The 17,323-nt window shown below is 41.7% G+C and overlaps 1 protein-coding gene and 1 non-coding gene across 3 annotated transcripts in view; both read right to left on the bottom strand.

The window, feature by feature from the left end:
- The window catches only part of KCNQ5 (potassium voltage-gated channel subfamily Q member 5), a 454,042-nt gene that overhangs the window by 427,852 nt on the left and 8,867 nt on the right, over positions 1 to 17,323 (bottom strand). The window lies entirely within an intron of this gene.
- TRNAV-CAC (transfer RNA valine (anticodon CAC)) lies at positions 13,955 to 14,027 on the bottom strand. Its single transcript has one exon. It is a non-coding gene; the product is annotated as a tRNA-Val (tRNA).

Below are 17,323 nucleotides of genomic sequence, written 5' to 3'. Positions count from 1 at the left end.
CACTAGTTTGTTGTGGTTTTTAGATTCCACATACAGGTGATGTCATACGGCACCTGTCTTTCTCTGTTTGACTTATTTGACTTAGCATCATGCCCTTCAAGTCCATCCATGTTGCTGCAAATGGCATTATTTCATTCTTTCTTATGGCTGAGTAGTACTCCATTGTATATGTATGCCACATCTTCTGCATCTACTCATCTGTTGATGGACACTTAGGTTGCTTCCATGTCTTGGCTATTGTAAATAGTGCTGCAATGAATGTGGGAGTGCATGTACCTTTTCAAATTAGTGTTTTTGGTTTTCTTCAGATCTATACCCAGAAGTGGGATTGCCAGGTCATAAGGTCAGTCTATTTTTAGTTTTTTGAGGAACCTCCATACTGTTTTCCATAGTGGCTGCAGCAAACTATTCCCACCAACGATGCAGGAGGGTTCCTTTTCCCCACATCCTCTCCAGCATTTGCCATTTGTAGACTTTTTGATGACGGCCATTCTGATAGGTGTGAGGTGATACTCAGTGTGGTTTTGATTTGCATTTCCCTGATGATTAGCGATGCTGAGCACCTTTTCATGTGTCTGTTGGTCATCTGCATGTCTTCCTTGGAAAAATGTCTACTAGGTTCCTCTGCCCATTTTTCAATTGTTTTTTTTTAAGCTGAGTTGTATGGGTTCATGATAGTCTTTTCTTCATCTCTCTCTTAACTGCAAGGAGCACACCTTGCCCTGTAGGGACAAAGGAGGGGGAAGCAGGTACATCCAGGCTGGTAAGCTGGCAGAAACAACGGAAGCTGGAGGACCAAGCTGATCTCTGTCTCGGGCATCTGGGCTCTTTCTCTCTCTCTCTCTCTCTCATTACAGCATCTCTGCTTTCCTCTGGCTCTGTTCTGCTCCCCTCTGTCCCCTGACCAGGATCCTCTGCTTAACTCATGCCTTCTACTTCCTCACAACCTCACCTTGCAGACCCCTTCACTGGCCATGACCTGAACTCCAACTAACGGCATCCTTTTCATTTCCACTCTACTGACAACTGATGCGTATGATGTGTATGTTTCCACCCCATGTCTCCACAAGTCACTTGCAAACAAGGCAAGCACACACGATAGAAAAGAGAGTTTTCTGGTGTAAGCCAGAGCAGAAACATTTTTCGCTCTGTGGGCCCTAAGGTCACTGTTGTGACTACTCAATGCAGCTGCTGTAGAGTGAAAATGGTCACGGACAATACATTAATGCACGCACCTGACGGAGCTCCAATAAAACTTTATTTATAAAAGCAGGTAGCAGGCTGGATGTGTTCCGTGGGCCACCGGGTGCCACCCAGGGTCTAGGCAATGGTGTTCTCAGAAAGGAGTGTGAGTGGGAGGCATCTGCTTACATCCCTTGTGTACAATCAGAAAAGGAACAGGCAACAGTCCTGGATCCACAGGACTGGACCAGCATTTGATTTTTCTGTGTTATACTCACCAAGACACCTTGATGATGGTTTGGTGATGCACGTAGCTCCACCCACAGAAGGAGAATTGGATGCTTATGGGCACTTATGAGTCTTAACTCACTGGAGAGTTTCATAGGACTAGGAAGCAAGAAAAACCCCTTCCAATGGGACTGAAGTGTACAAAGTCATGGTGGCTCACACCTCAGTGCTCACGGACACGGCTGGATGCTGATCTGTAAGTGGGACAGCATGCCCAGGATGTGTACTCACCCGTGGGCTGCACGGTCACCTGACAACGCACACTCATGGTACAAAGATGCTAAACCAGTCACAGAGAGCCCGATCCCAGCCAGTTACTAGCCAGAAGCCATCCTTAGTAACTCAAGAAAGCCCTGACCAGTGGAAACACCTCAGGTTCTGATCCCAAAAGGTCCATTTCATTTCACTGAAGGCTCCTGTGCAGAGATGTGACTGTAAACAATGCGGACCAACAAACCTCCAAACACTTCTTCCCCAAACCCTGTGGTTCTCCAGACCCAGGATCAGCAACAACTACAATCTGTTCCATTCGTGGATAACTGTCTTATTTAGTAGCAAAAATTAACGTCTGAGAAATCTCACTATTTTTATTTTTAGAGGTCCATACATCGACAAAGTTTATTCTTAAAATAAACTCACCATTTGTTGTTCAAGTTATTCTTTACAAGCCTTTTAATTTTTTTTTTTTGTCAAATGAAGGGGTGTTTTCACACATTTTGATTATATACGTGTATATGCATACAAACATTTAAAAAAGGCAGTATTAATGTTTGAGAAGAAACACAGTGATGGATGGAATACTGCTGGCAGAAACCCAATTATACAGAAATCTGAGTTATTTTAGATTACAAACTAACAATGGACGTAGGGTGACAGTCCACAGGAGACCGTTAATACCAATGAATCGCAGACATAACTGGATGTGGGTCTGCCTTATATGTCTTTCTTTATCCAGTGTCAGCTCAGCTTCATCTTGGTCACAGCACAACCCAGGAAGTACCTGGGGGCAAGTGCAAGTCTCCTGATTCATTAGGAAGAAAGGCTCTCAGGGAGGCGGCTTTCTACTCAGGCTCTTCATAGGCGGTAAAAGAACAGAACACCATATACACACGAGGAAAGCAGCGTCAGACCGAATGAAAGCTCTTCTCTCCTTTCAATACTTATAAGTTAACAAGTGAATGGAAATATTTCAAAAAGAAGCCAAAAGAAACCAAGCCCATGAGCTGGGCTGGGACCATTCAGAAATGGATGCTTTTGTGTTCTGGACGTCCTGGGTAAGGTGGGACTCACGGACTCCAAGGCCAGCGTGAACGAAGCCAGTGGGGACCAAACACAGGGACCTGCCACCTCACTGATACCACAAGGGAGGGGAGGGGAGACAGCAATGGGAATTCTACTTGAAGGGAATTTCCATACATACAGTATAGACAACCTGATACTTGCCACTACATCATTTTTTAAAAAAATTTCTTACTGAAGTGTAGTTGATTTACAATGTTAGTTTCAGGTGTCCAGCAAAGTGATTTAACTGTACATGGACATACATACATTTATTTATTTTATTTTCAGATTCTTTTCCATTATATATTATTGCAAGGAACAGAATATAGTTCCCTGTGCTACACAGTAGGTCCTGGTTGCTTTTATATTTCATATATAGTAATGTTTATCCCCAACCCCTAATTTACATCATTAATATTATTCAAGTCATTTCTGACTCATTAAGCTTTCAAGCTGACAACCTGCAGTGAGAATCTAAGCAAGAGTGTTGGCACTGAAAGTGCCCCAAAGTCTGGGCTTCCCGAGGTGCAGGGAGACAGGGCAGTATTCTGTCCCACAAATCACCCAGGGGACTTGTATTCTGAGTGTCACACTCAGTAAAACACTCTTCATCTGCAAAATTCCACTGGCCAACTCTGCCAAGAGCCTGAGTCAGTGGGTGCTCATGGTGATAGATCTAGCTCAAATAAAACGGCGTCCCTAGAGCACCTCAGAAAAAGCCCATGGCTTGTTGAGAGGATGGGGAAGTAGACGTAGGGAGCAGACAGGGAGAGGACAGGGAAGAAGGGGTATGTGTTATGAACACAGTGAAAGAGAGTCACACGGCTGGAGAGTGTTACAAGACAAGGTGCCCCAGCCTCACTTCCGCCCAAAGATCACTTCCATCCAGCAGCTTCTTTAACCCTTTTATGTCTGGGGTGCATGGATGGGGTGGGAGGTGTGCGGGGACACATACTGCTGACCCTCATGACTTGCAAAGTCTCCATATCTGTGAGTTTGCTTACTCTGAATATTTAGCCATGACCCCCAAATCAAGGCTCCCTGGGCACTCACAGGTCACCTGCAGACACGCCAAGGGTGGCCCCAAAGCTGAGTCACCCGGTGCCCACATTCCCAGCTGAGCTTGAAGGAGGCGATGCACTGCTTTCCTGTCTCAGATCTCATGTTGTAAACAAGTGCCCACTGTGGAGTCGATTTCCTGTCACATAGCTTGCATTTTTGTGCTCTCTGTGTGTGTGCAATCTGGCTGTTCAAAGCGTGCCCCCCACCCCCACCACCCGAGCGCTGTCCAGTGTTCTGAAGTGCAAGGTTGTGGTGGGAAAACACGTAAGGTCAGCTTACTCAGAAATGAGCCATAGTGCTACTGCTGACGAGTTCAAACGTTAGTGAATCAACTCCACACTAAGTCATGTGTCTTCAACTAGAGACACACATAAAACAAGGACAGGCATTGATCCGTTGATAAAATGTGACCCAGGGCTCCCAGGAACCTTGCTCTGTGTTTCTGCTTGGAGCAATGATTTGGTATTGGCTAATGCAGTGACTTCATAGACTATGGCTACCGTGGACAATGAGAATCTACTGTGTATTTTTTTTTAATTTACTAAAGTGGGTGCTTGTGTATACTACATACACTGTGTTTGTTATACCTTGATTTTTTTCACCTAATAATTCACTTTAGAAACCACACCATCCCAGGCCATGCATGTTTATGTTCTTTTCAAAGGATGCACACTTTTCCCTTGGACAATTTTGCCATCAGTGATGATCTAGCCACTAATGATGGAGTTTTAGGCTGTTTTTGTATTTTTTCTTAAAAAACAAAACAAGCTTGAGGGCAAATTCCTATGTTTACACCTTTGCAAACTGCACAGATCTCTGAATGAGAGGAAATTCTGGCCTCTGTAATAAGTACATGACAGTCTGTCTGGAAGAGTTTTTAAGAGACGGATGTTACCGCGTGGGGTGAGGATGTGGCCTGTGAATCTGATGCGGCTGAGCAGCGGCTACATCCACTGGGGATGTTTAATAAGTGTCAGAATCAGACCTTCTTTGACAGGGAAGGTCAAAGTTTATTAACCGCAGGGTCCCTTTATTTGAGGACCAGGGTAAGTACTTTGCATGTATTTGTGTATAGATCTGTTCCATGAGGAAGGGAGGCCTTTGTAAAGAGCTCTGTTTTGTGGCACCAAACCAACCCTCTTCTCTAAGGGAAAAAGTAACAGCCATGTGTCGAAGAGAATCAGGCCTGGCCTTCTCTGTCTGTCCCCTGTCCCCACCCCTTTCTGGCGGTGCTGGGTACTGAATGAAGTAGCCAAGAAGCAGGACCATGAGTGAGGGGGTTCTGACACCTGAGAAAGAATATCTTAGGTATTCAAAAATCATGGGGGTAACTTAGGGCGTAAAGAACTGTTCCTAAAAATAAAGGAGACAGTAAGCCAGAAAGAGAACGAAAAATACCGTATGATATCACTTACATGTGGAATCTATCAAAAGGAGACAAATGAACTTATTTACAAAACAGAAACAGACTTACAGACATAGAAAACAAACTTATGGTTACTGGAGCAGCGGGGAAAGGGTGTGGGAAGGGATAAATTGGGAGTTCAAGATTTGCATATACTAACTCTATATATATAGTGGATGAATAACAAGGTCCTATTGTAGAGCACAGGGAACTATATTCAATATCTTGTAGTAATCTATAATGAAAAAGAATATGAAAAGGAATATATGTATGAACATGTATGACTGAAACATGATGCTGTGCACCAGAAGTTGACACAACATTGTAAACTGACTATATTTAAATAAAAAAAATTTTTTTAAATAAATGAGAGCCCTTCATTTTCTCTAAGTCATGTCTCTGACTTAAGATCTTCCTAGCTAAAAAGAAGTCTGGAGAAGCACCTCTCAGTGTACGGCCACAACTCATGCACAAAATGGCCATCTCCAGCCCAGCAATTTCAAACATTGCCCAAACTCCTTTCTCCTCATTATTCATTAATGAAACCACTAGAAACCATTAGTCTTCTAATGACAATACTAACCATAAAAAGATACAAACTACTATGCACAGGATAGATAAACAACAAGGTCCTACTGTATAGCACAGCGAACTCTATTCAATGGCTTGCAGTAACCTGAAGTGAGAAAGAGTATGAAAAAGAATGTATGTTTATTTGTATAACTGAATCACTATGCTGCAAACCAGAAACTAATATAACATTGTAAATCAACTATACTTCAATTTTTAAAAATGGGAGGGAAAAGCCTCTTACAGACCAGGAGGGTGGAAATCAAAGTTCACTTAATTTCAATGATTCATATGAAATAAGAAGATACTGTGCTTGCAAAGCGGGAGGTGTGCGTCCCCTCTGGTAAACAGGATGAGGAATTTCAGAAGTGGGGAGGGTCGTCTCACCCTGCTGCTCCTGCCTGGGTCTGAACAACCCACCCAGGCCCTCCTGGGCACACAAACAGGGTGCGAGGTGCACTTAAGGACAGATGTGCGAGCTCATTGGAATTTCTGGGTGAACACGCTTGCTTTCCCCTAGTGAATTTACCAAGTGTAATTACATTTTGCGTGTGTGTGTGTGTATGAGAGAGAGACAGACAGACAGACAGACTGACTGACCGAGGCATTGGAGCCTCACATAATGGTGATGTGTACTCTTTCCCACTCCCTCAAAATCTGGAGATATTTCTTGCCAAATTGTCATTATCTGGAAGGAAACCACAGTTGGCTCACTAAATAATAATTTGTTTGTTTGTTTGTTTAATAGAGGTACTGGGGGTTGAACCCAGGACCTCGTGCATGCTAAGCAAGCACTCTACCACTGAGCTATACCCTCCCCTCGATTTCTCATTTGATCTCTTCATTTATTGGGGCCTTGCTCTTTAAACATCAAGTCGATAGATATTTTAACCCCTAAAGAGAACCCTGCTTCAGAATTTGACTTCTTTAGAAGAAAAAAAAATCATAAAAATTAACACCTTTTGTTGGCTTTTAGGGATTTGTAACAGAGGGGAATATTTTTCTCTGCCAATATATATAGAGAGAAAAGGCCCTAAAATGCTGTTCAAAATAATATTCTTGGGGGGTGGGAGGTATAGATCAATGGTAGAGCGTGTGCTTAGCACGCAGGAGGTCCTGGGTTCAATCCCCAGTGCCTCCCTTCAGAAAAAAACAAAACAAAAAAAACCCAAAAAAACAAAAAACATGGTTTCTTCCTACTTGGTGTTTATGCAGCATTTCTCAGCAGAGGTATAAAACTTAAAAGCTAAAAACTTGAGCAAGGAGGGTATATCTCAGTGGCAGAGTGCATTCCTAGCATGCACAAGGTCCTGGGTTCCAGCCCCAGTACCTCCATTAACAAATGAAGTAAAAAAAATTTAAAAGGAACATTCTTCATCCAATAGTGAACAAAACCACAGCATTTAAAATGTCACTATTCACTTTTAAAAACCACAGAGAACCTTCATTAGAGGGAGGTTTGAGCAGATCACAAGACCTACAACTGAAGTCATGTCTCTAAGGGTGACAGGACGGCCTGGCCATCAGGGCTGCCCCTGGAGGTGAGTGTTTTAACCTAACCCAGTCACTTAACATTTCTGCAGTGGACATTTTCCCAGCTAAAAAAGGACAGTCTTAGAGTAGGTCACAGAGGCCCTTCAAGCTCCGTAATTCTATTACTTGAACGTGTCAAAGCAGCAGATATTGACAACGTTTCCAACCATGAGCTTTAAGGACGTGCTTTTATATGTGTATTCAAACATACAGAGATTACAGAAAACTTTTTTTGTTCAAGCTCAGGGAACTTCTACAGACAACAGGAAATTTCTGCCTGTCATGTAGGCACCCAACCCAATGCTATTGCAAAGCGAGTAACATAGTGTGTTAATGTATTTACACACTCATCTGTTCATTAAACACCTCCTTCATATGTGCCTCTTACTGCAGTATGTTCTCCTCTGGCCACGAGTATGAAAACTACCATTTGGGGGCACCAGTGATTCTATAAGGAGCTATCACACTTGCATGTTTACACATTTATCAGGTGGCGGACGCTCCCAGATGGCAGGGACCTGCCCTGTCACCAGTGCTCAGTGTGAGTGACTTCCTTTACCTGGGACGCAGCTGCTAGCTCTCTGGGTTGTGGCTTCCTCTGCTTTCTCAATCTCCCAGTACATAGCCGTCAAGGATATCTCAGAGTCACTTGCCCCAGGTCTCCTACTTGGTCACTTCATCTCCGTCAGGGTCTTTGCTGTGGTCACGACACCCTGTTATCTGCCTCCTGCTGCTGCCTTATCACGCCCCAAAGCCGCCACCCCAGACTTTTCTTTACCATCAGTCCCTACCTCTCTTCCTCCAAGACCTCGCTCCCCTCAGTTTCTTCATCCTCCCCTTTCGGGGCACAGGGCTTTTCCCTAGGCTTTTATATTTGTACCAACATCCAGCTGCTTGGAAAAATAAAAGGTTTAAGTTCTCCTCTGTTGCTCCCTGATCTCCCAGTCTCCCCCTCCCTCTCTCTTCGCCCACTTAATTGGTTTAATTGTCAGTGATGCGGCCTCACCTGTTCCTCCTCCCTGCCTCTGAGCACCAGGTGCCTCACCTCAAACCCTTAGCACTGCTTTGGGCCAACTGGCATCTCTCTTCCGGACTGCGAGGCCGCCTCCAAACCAGACTCCCTGCCTGCACAGGAGGCCCTCTGACCACCCTCTCTCCAGGTACCCCTTCTGGCACCCCTCCCGCTCTGCCGTGCCTTCTGAGATGCTGGCTGCAGTGCCCCCACCCTGCCTGGTTGTTGGGTTGTTTTGGCCCTTTTCCTGGATGTGATTCCTCCCATGTGACACTGAATGTCCTCAGAGCACATGGGACTGCAGATGCTGTCCCATCCTAGAGGCTGAGATCCTTCCAGGTCCTGGCCACCCTGCCCACCCCACCTTTATCCTGGCTGTCTACATTATTGCCTCCTGCTCCATTTATATCTTCATTCCTCTCTCATTTTTTTAGAAGTTGATTAAAATATTTTTCAATGGGATTTTGTATTTTTTACTGAAGTATAGTTGATTCATGATGTTAGATTTAGTTTCAGGTGCAGAGCATGATGGTTCACTATTTTTATACATTACACTCAATTTAAAGTTATTATAAAATATTGGCTATATTCCCTGTGTTGTACATTACATCTTTGAACCTTATTTATTTTATATTATTTATATTATTTATTTATACATAATACTTACGTTATTTACATTATTTATTATATGTATATTATTTTATATTAAATATATTTATATTATTTTATACCTAGTAGTCTGTATCCCTTAATCTCCTACCATTCCCTTGCCCTCCCCACTGGCAACCAATAATTTGTTCTCTGTATCAATGAGTCTATTTCTGTTTTGTTATATTTGTTCATCTGTTGTATTTTTTAGTTCCACATATAACTGAAAACTTAAAGTATTGGTCTTTCTTGGTCTGACTTACTTCACTAAGCATAATACCCTTCATATCCATCCATGTTGTTGCAAACTGCAAAATTTCATTATTTTTATGGCTGAGTAATATTCCATTGTGTATGGAATATTATACATATCTGTTGATGGACATTTAGGTTGCTCAAAATGGATTAAAGACCTAAATGTAAGACAGAAAACCATACAACCCCTAGAAGAAAACATAGGTGTATGTTCTTTGCCCATAAGTCTTATTAGCAGTATTTGTTTGGCTCTATCTCCTCAGGCAAGAGAAACAAGAGCAAAAAAAAAAAAAAAAAAATCCAAATTGGACCTAACTAATTTAAAAGCTTTTTTTAAAGGGAAGGAAGCCATCAATGAAACAAAAGGACAACCTAATGAATGGGAGAAGATATGTGCAGAAGGTATCTTTCATAAGGGGTTCATATCCAACATATATAATAGTTCACACAACTCAACATCAAAAAAAAAAAAAGCACTTAATGATTAAAAAATGGGCAGAAGACCTGGACAGACATTTTCCCAATGAAGACATACAAATGGCCAACAGACACACAAAAAGATGCTCAACATCACTAACCATCAGGGAAATGCAAATCAAAACCACAGTGAGACATCACCTCACACCTGTCTGAATGGCCATCATTAAAAAAGACAACCAAAATAGTAAATGTTGGCAAGGATGTGAAGATAAGGCAGCCCTTGTCCACTGTTGGTGGAAATGTAAGTTGGTGCAGCCACTGTGGAAAACAGCATGGAGGTTCCTCCAAAAAAGAGAGAAAAAAAACAAAAACAGAACTACCATATGTCTAGGAATTCCACTCCTGGGTAGATATCCGAAGAAAATGAAAACACTTTTTCAAAAAGACATATGCACCCTATCTTCTGAGCATCATTTCTCTTCTTTATAAGACCCTCACTCCGCTGCAGTCCTTCTTTCGGACTTGGTCCTCCTGCAGCTGCTGTATTTCCCTAGTCTTCTCATCTCTCTTTCACAAACCCCTCCTTCTCTTCTTTTCTCCCTGAACCTCTCTCCCTACATTCGTCTCCCACCAGCTTCATAATTTCATTCCCCATCACCTCTACCTTGGTAACAAGTGACCCTCCTCTCTCTCCCAAAGCTCAAACAGGTTATATGTTCACTCGTGCACCCTGTCTCTCCCTAAAACAGAATTAAGCAACTTCTGCTCAGTCTTAGTCACATTGGCCTGAAAGCTGGAAAATTTGAACTCTTTCATCTCTTTTGTCTACCAGATATGGCTCCAGGACTGAGAACTCTGGTTCTCCCTTTGAAACCTCTTCCATCTCCCTTCCTTCACATCCCCAGAGCCAACACTCCAGGTCACCCCCTACCATACTATGTCACTGTACCACCCCCAGGCACTAAATCTGGAGTCACCATCACTCACCTGCAGCTCTGGAAGCAAGGATTAAAAAAAAAGACACATAATAGATGTATTGTGAATAGGTCTTTCAAATGTATTATCATGTGCTTTGGAAATCTATATTAAGGCTGCAACGTGGAGACGGATTTTGGACCAACAACAAACCAAAAAAAATTCAAGTAATTGCCTTTAACCTTTTTTGGAGGGAAAAAAAGAATGCTGTCTTGTTAATGACAATTGTGAATTATGGTCTCTACCCTTGAATGAGAGGAAGATTCTGTTTTCTCCAGCACAACATGACAGTTCCTTGACTATTCTTGTTTATGGTTGTCTAGGCTACCTTGCTTGGTGCCATCTATAAACTCACTTTTATTATCCACTTCCTGCCCTGAAGCCTGGAATAAAACTCCATACCCATGAGCTCTGGAAAAACAGCTGTCAGCAGCATGACCCAACTAGTTTGGGAACAGTTATTCGTAAAGTAACTCATCAAAGTCCAACACTGGGAGCAAAAGCGTTGGGACCATGTAAGGGAATCTTTCCTGCTAAAGATAACTTCCATGTTCAGTGGAAAGACTACCACTCCCTTCTCCTGAGAGAAGCGTGGTCCCCCAGACCGGAGGCCCAAATGACTGCAGAAGCCAACACGATTGGCATGATGACTGCACCCTTTTTTCTTTCCTTGTGTGTCTCCTGTGCTATCTGTGGAAGGTCTGCAGGGCCATCTCAGGGTAAGACTGATGTGAGACTGATCGAGTGACTGCTTTGTGCTGATTCTAAGCCATCTCCTCGTGTTTATGCCCTGGTGGATCTGAACATAAAGGAACGTATCTGACTTTCTTCTGGGGGGGGGGGAACTTGGATGCCAATTTGAATGTTCAAACTTGGTAAAAGTCACCCCTAAACAAAGGGACTGTCATTTCTTCTAGTAGTCAAGGACCACAGGAGTAACAGCAGATGCTCCTTGGGTTCCAGATTTTATCTCGCAGGCTACAGGTGGGTCCCCCCAAGGTCACTGTATTGCCACTCAGCTTCCCTGCCTTTTCCACTGGATGGAGCAGAAGGCAACTAAGGGATTTCACCATCTGGCATGGTAAGTTTAAAACTAATTTAATCTCACCCTGTAATTCCTTAACCTGACTGCCCACTTACTTCAGAAATATATTTGAAGCTAAGGTTATAGCCTTAAGGAGGTGGAACAAGAGCACATTACAGACTGTAATAAACACACATTCCTACTCTTCCCGACTTTACCTCCACTCTGGCGTGCCTCTCTTCAGCTGAAGAAGAAGAGCCATTTTCCACATGCCTGGAGAAAGTCTATCAAACAGGAAGGAGTATTTTCCAAAGTGTTCCAAGGACATGGCATGAGGTGGGCACTCAAATACACAATGAATGAAAGAATGAATGAATGGGGGGAGGGGGGAGCTCAGTGGCAGAGCTCAAGCTTAGCATGCACAAAGTCCTGGGTTCAATCCCTAGCACCTCCATTAAAACAATTAAAATAGATAAACAAATAAACCTAATTACCCCCCACCAAAAAAATTAAGAATAAATAATGAATTCTAGGCCCCGGCGAAGGCTGGGTATCGTATTCTCCCTCCATGTACTAGAATAAAGAAAGTTAACAATAGTAGAAATTTAGAATACATACTGAAGATAAACAGGCATTTCACTGGATTTTTTTAAAAAACAAACTTTCGGTTTACATGATTGTTCTTAAACTATTTGGGGAGAAAAAAATAACACCCCAAAACAAAGTCTTATGAAGCAGCAATGGTGTCTTTTCTATTTTTAAAAATACTCTGGAGCAAATTAAACATACTCAGAATGTTTTATTAACGGGAACATTCAGTTTCACCAGTTTCAGTATTGCTCTTTGGAAATGTCCAGGATCCATGGGGACTCCTGTGTCTGGTCTTTGCGTGGGGATTGACGAACAGAATGCCCACCTGCACAGGCAGCGGGGGCCTTGAGAACTAGCGGCTGGCAGGTTTAGACATCTGGTGATTGGCATTTACCTGGTAAACCCCTTCAAGTGGAGCAGTAGCAAAATGTCCTGGAGAAGGGCCAACCTTTGCTTTCATCCTGTCAATGCAGAGAGATGGTTTTCGCAGCTCAATAAAGAGCAAACTCCTATCCTTCTGGACTAAAAATGCCAGGAGAAAACATGCTGGCTTATCTCCGCCGGGTCTCTGTACTTCCCAGTCAAGCCCTTATGCAGAGCATGAGGTCAGGTTATTGAACATACACTGAAGAATTATGCTCTGACTTTACACAAGAGAAATGTATCCAACCACCCAAAACACAGGAGGAGAAGCCCAATTCTCAATTCCATCTGGTCCCAGAGTCACCCAGACGTGAGGCGAAGAGTTTTACAGAAAAGGGAGCCCTGAACCCGGTGCCCATTCTAGAAAAGATTACGGGAATAGTGGTCACAAGTCTATGCTTTGGAAACATGTCCAACTAGGAAAAACTACTGGTGGTTTTGTCTCTCTTATGTACTCCTAGGACAACTTGAGTTTTGAGTGCATGCTTCAATCTCTGATTAAAAAGAAAAATGGAAGCTCTGTTGCCAAATTATAGATCTACTTCTTGGCTCACTGAGTAAGGAAGCTGCTAACAACTATATCAGTCTACGTGATAAATATTTTTAAGGCAGTATAGTTGCCTTCCAATATTATGTTAGTTTCAGGTGTACAATCTAGTGATTTGACAATCGAATACATTACAAAATGGTCACCATGTTTAGTAACCATCTGTCACCATTCAAAAATACCACAGTATTATTGACTATATTCTTTCTGCAGTATGTTACATTCTTGTGATTTATTGGTTTTATAATGGAAAGTTTGTACCTCTGAATCCCCTTTACCTATTTCCTCCAATCTATTTTATTCCCCTCCCCTTTGGCAGCCACCAGTTTGCTCTCTGTATCTGTAAATCTGTTTCTACCTTGTTTTGTTTGTTCGTGTTTTGTTTCTTAGATTCCACATGTGAGACCATGTGGTATTTGTCTTTCTCTGACTTATCACTTAGCTTAAAATCCTCAAGGTCCATCCATGCTGTTGCAAATGGCAAGATTTCATTCTTTTCTAGTGTCGAGTAATATTCCATTGTGTGTGTTTTATGTGTGTGTGTATGTATATATGCATATATATATGTATATGTATACATACCACATCTTCTTTATCCATTCATTTATTGATGAACATGTGATGATATTTTTAAGTTAACTGCTATTTAACTATATATTACAAACATATTTAGACTTTTCCAATATTTTTTTCTATAATAATTCCATCTAATTTCTCATGGTGCTCTTTTATTAAAAATAGAGGCACTGGGGATTGAACCCAGGACCTCGTGCGTGTGAAGCACAGACCCTACCACTGAGCTATACCCACCCCCTCTGGAAAAAAAATAATTTCTAATTTATTTCTCAGCTATATACGGTAGTCAACTTCCAAAATGGAAAGTATAATCTTTTAAAAATTATTCACAGAATAACTGAGCACTGCCAGATTTCAGAAATGATAGGTAGATATTAGAAAATCTCAGAGCAATTGCAAGGCTTCACTCTTTTATTTCCTAAGAAATCTGAGCCTCACTAAAACCCCAGAAAAGTAGGGTTCGGTAACCCCCAGTCTTTCCAGAGGCTCCAGTTAATTACTGCAGTGTGATGTGTGAATGGCGTAGCCCCATCTCCTCACACAGCCGCGCTCTTGGAGCCTGTAAGCGATTACAGGGTCAGAGCATCCCTTGATTACCAGCAGACAGCTTTAAGAGGAAGAGAAATCAAATTGTACAACGCGGTAAACAGAAATGAAGAGAAAGCTCATTCCAGAAATACAGATGCACAGAGAGGGTAAAAAAAAAAAAACAAAAAACTAAGAGTAGTTTAATCGGGGGTGGTGGGTGAGAAACGGTGGTACACACAAGAGAGAAAGAAGAAACGTCCAGGAAAATCGTGGGGGGGGGGGAAACATGGAGGCTGAATGGAAGGCATTTATATTAGTGCAAAGAAAACATGAGTGTTCTATTAGTTTAAAGAATGAAAATCCTGTAAAAATCAGTTTGGGGCAAATGATTCTACATTCAGCCATTACAAAACATCAATGAAGCAATTGCTGCTTTAATTTTATTTTTTTGTATTTCCTTCCAGTCTTTGTATCTACTTAGACTTAATCTTTTACATATTTATTCTTAATAAATCTTAGGTTTTTGCAATGGGAGTATCAATCAGAAATTTTATGTTGACAGGAAATGGTATTAAGAAGTTATGATAGCCATTTGGGTCCTTAATACAAGTTGCTCTACAACTTAATCTAGCAGAACTTAAGGAAATTCCTGCTTGGGGGAAAAAAGTTATAACGTTCAAATAGTCCCTCTGGGAGCAATGAACTGGGTGAATTTTGGTTAAAAATAAAGATCTGGGCTTGAAGCCATATGAGATAGAAAAGAAGACAGTACTTTGGTTTCTTTAGACACAAATTATTTGCGAAGAATGAGATAAACGGTCCAATTAGAAAGCGATGCAAGAATGTAATTAAGGGCTAAAATACATGGTCCAAATAATAAAAGCTGTGGGAGGTAAATAAAGATAAGGAAATAAGCCAGGACTATCAAGAAAAAACTTCAAGGAAAAATTAAGACTTGAGCTGGTTAGAATTTGAAGACAGAGAAACACACACTCCTAATACTATTGAGTCATATGTAATCCTCTGACACTAGGTTATAAGAGATTTGAACTCTCATTCATTTTTCTCAACAAATTATTTATTACGCATATACTACATTGCTAAGAGCTGGACCAGACCCAAATGCAGTTTTTATAATGATGCTATCTATCCAACAGAAGGGGCCCCAGGCCACCAGGTACCATCCACAATGAAGGAGCGGTGGTTAAGAATGCGCCATCTCAGTCCCACCACCTTAGTTCAAAGCCCTCTTCTGCTGTTAACTCAGGGACTGACATGGACAGATTACTGAACCTCTCCCTCCCTCAGCATTCTAGTCTGTTCAAAGGAGGTGATAATATGAATAGTACCTCTTAGGGCTGTTCTGAGATTAAAAGACATAACGTGTGTAAGGCACTTGGAACAATGCCTAGTGATTGTCACATTAAGTGAAGTTAAGTCAGACAAAGACAAATACCATATGATATCACTAATATGTGGAATCTAAAAAAGAAAAAGATACAGGTGAACTTATTTACAAACCAGAAACAGACTTACAGACATAGAAAAATTATGGTTATTAAAGGGGAAAGTGGGAGGAGGAATAAATTAGGAGTCTGGGATTAACAGATACACACTACTGTATATAAACTAGATAAACAACAAGAACCTACTGTGTAGCACAGGGTACTACATTCAATATCCTGTAATAAGCCATAATGGAAAAGAATATGAAAAAGAATATATGCATATAACTGAATCACTCTACTGTACACCTGAAACTAACACAACAGTGTAAATTGACTATACTTCAATAAAAATGTAAAAAATTGAAAAAAAGAACAGCGCCCAGGATAGCAACAATAATTTAAATGACTACTTTTAATGGTAAATAATCTTCTTTCCTATGACTTATCCCCTCTTGCTGTCCCTCTTAGTCCTGTATTTCCTTCGAGTGAATGTCCTGTCTCTCTTCTTATATTCCTGCTGAACCAATTGAATATGGTTCACATTCACTGTTTCCTCTCATCACTTCTGATTCAATTTTCAGCCCACAACATCCTGGCTTCTGTATTAACCACTTTGTTGATGAGGTCACAAAATCACTGGCGGTTTCCATGTTGCCAAGTCCAGTGGTAACTCCTTGGTCCTTACCTTACCAAACTACAATGTCTACATTTCATAGTTGACTATTCTTGGAAACTCTCAATATCCTTGATTCAAATGACCTCCTGACCATCTTTTTGTCTCGTGTTTCCTTACCTCTTGCTGTCTATTCCATTTGAGTCTCCTTTTCCTTTGCTTACCCCTTACATGTTGGTATTCCTCAGGTCTCCATCCTTGAGCTATTGCCTTCTCTCTTTGACATGGTTTCCTTGTGATTTTACCTAGTGTCTGTGCTTCTTCATCCATGGCTGCTGGACATATGTAGTTAGAAGTCCCATGCACTGAAAGCCCAGCATCTCCAAAACTCATTTCATCACCTCTGGCATTCCCCTCAACCTGCTGTCCCACCTGTATTCTTCATCTTGTTAATGTCCCCACTATGTAGCCAACCACCCAGGCCAGGAACCTAGAAAGAACAAATCCATCTCTCTTCTTCATCTTCCACATTGACTCCTTCCTTAATACATTTCAACTCTATCGCCATATTGTCTTTCTCCATTGTCTCCACCACACCCTCAGTCCAAGTCCTCATTATTTCTTGCCTCAGCTGGAAAAAGAGTTTCCAATGGATTTCCTACCTCGAGCTTGTCCCCTTCCAACCACCATTCAGAGAGGTGGCAAAGTAGACAATCTAAAATGGAAATTCGATGACATTATTACCTGCCTAAACCCTGCTTACCTGAAAAACTGCCCATCACCTCCAGGATGAAATCCTGGACCTCTGACATAACAGGGCAGTCGGCCATCACATTATCTCTATATTTCTCTCCAGTTTCAATAATGGCCACCATGTAATTGTGATGATAAAATCCTGTGATACCTTGATGTAATTTATTATTCCTGTTTTAAAGATTAAGT

The sequence above is a fragment of the Camelus dromedarius genome, chromosome 6 (genome assembly GCF_036321535.1).
Source record: "Camelus dromedarius isolate mCamDro1 chromosome 6, mCamDro1.pat, whole genome shotgun sequence".
In the NCBI taxonomy this organism is placed as follows: Eukaryota; Metazoa; Chordata; class Mammalia; order Artiodactyla; family Camelidae; genus Camelus; species Camelus dromedarius.
This window is presented reverse-complemented; position numbering and strand designations above follow the sequence as displayed.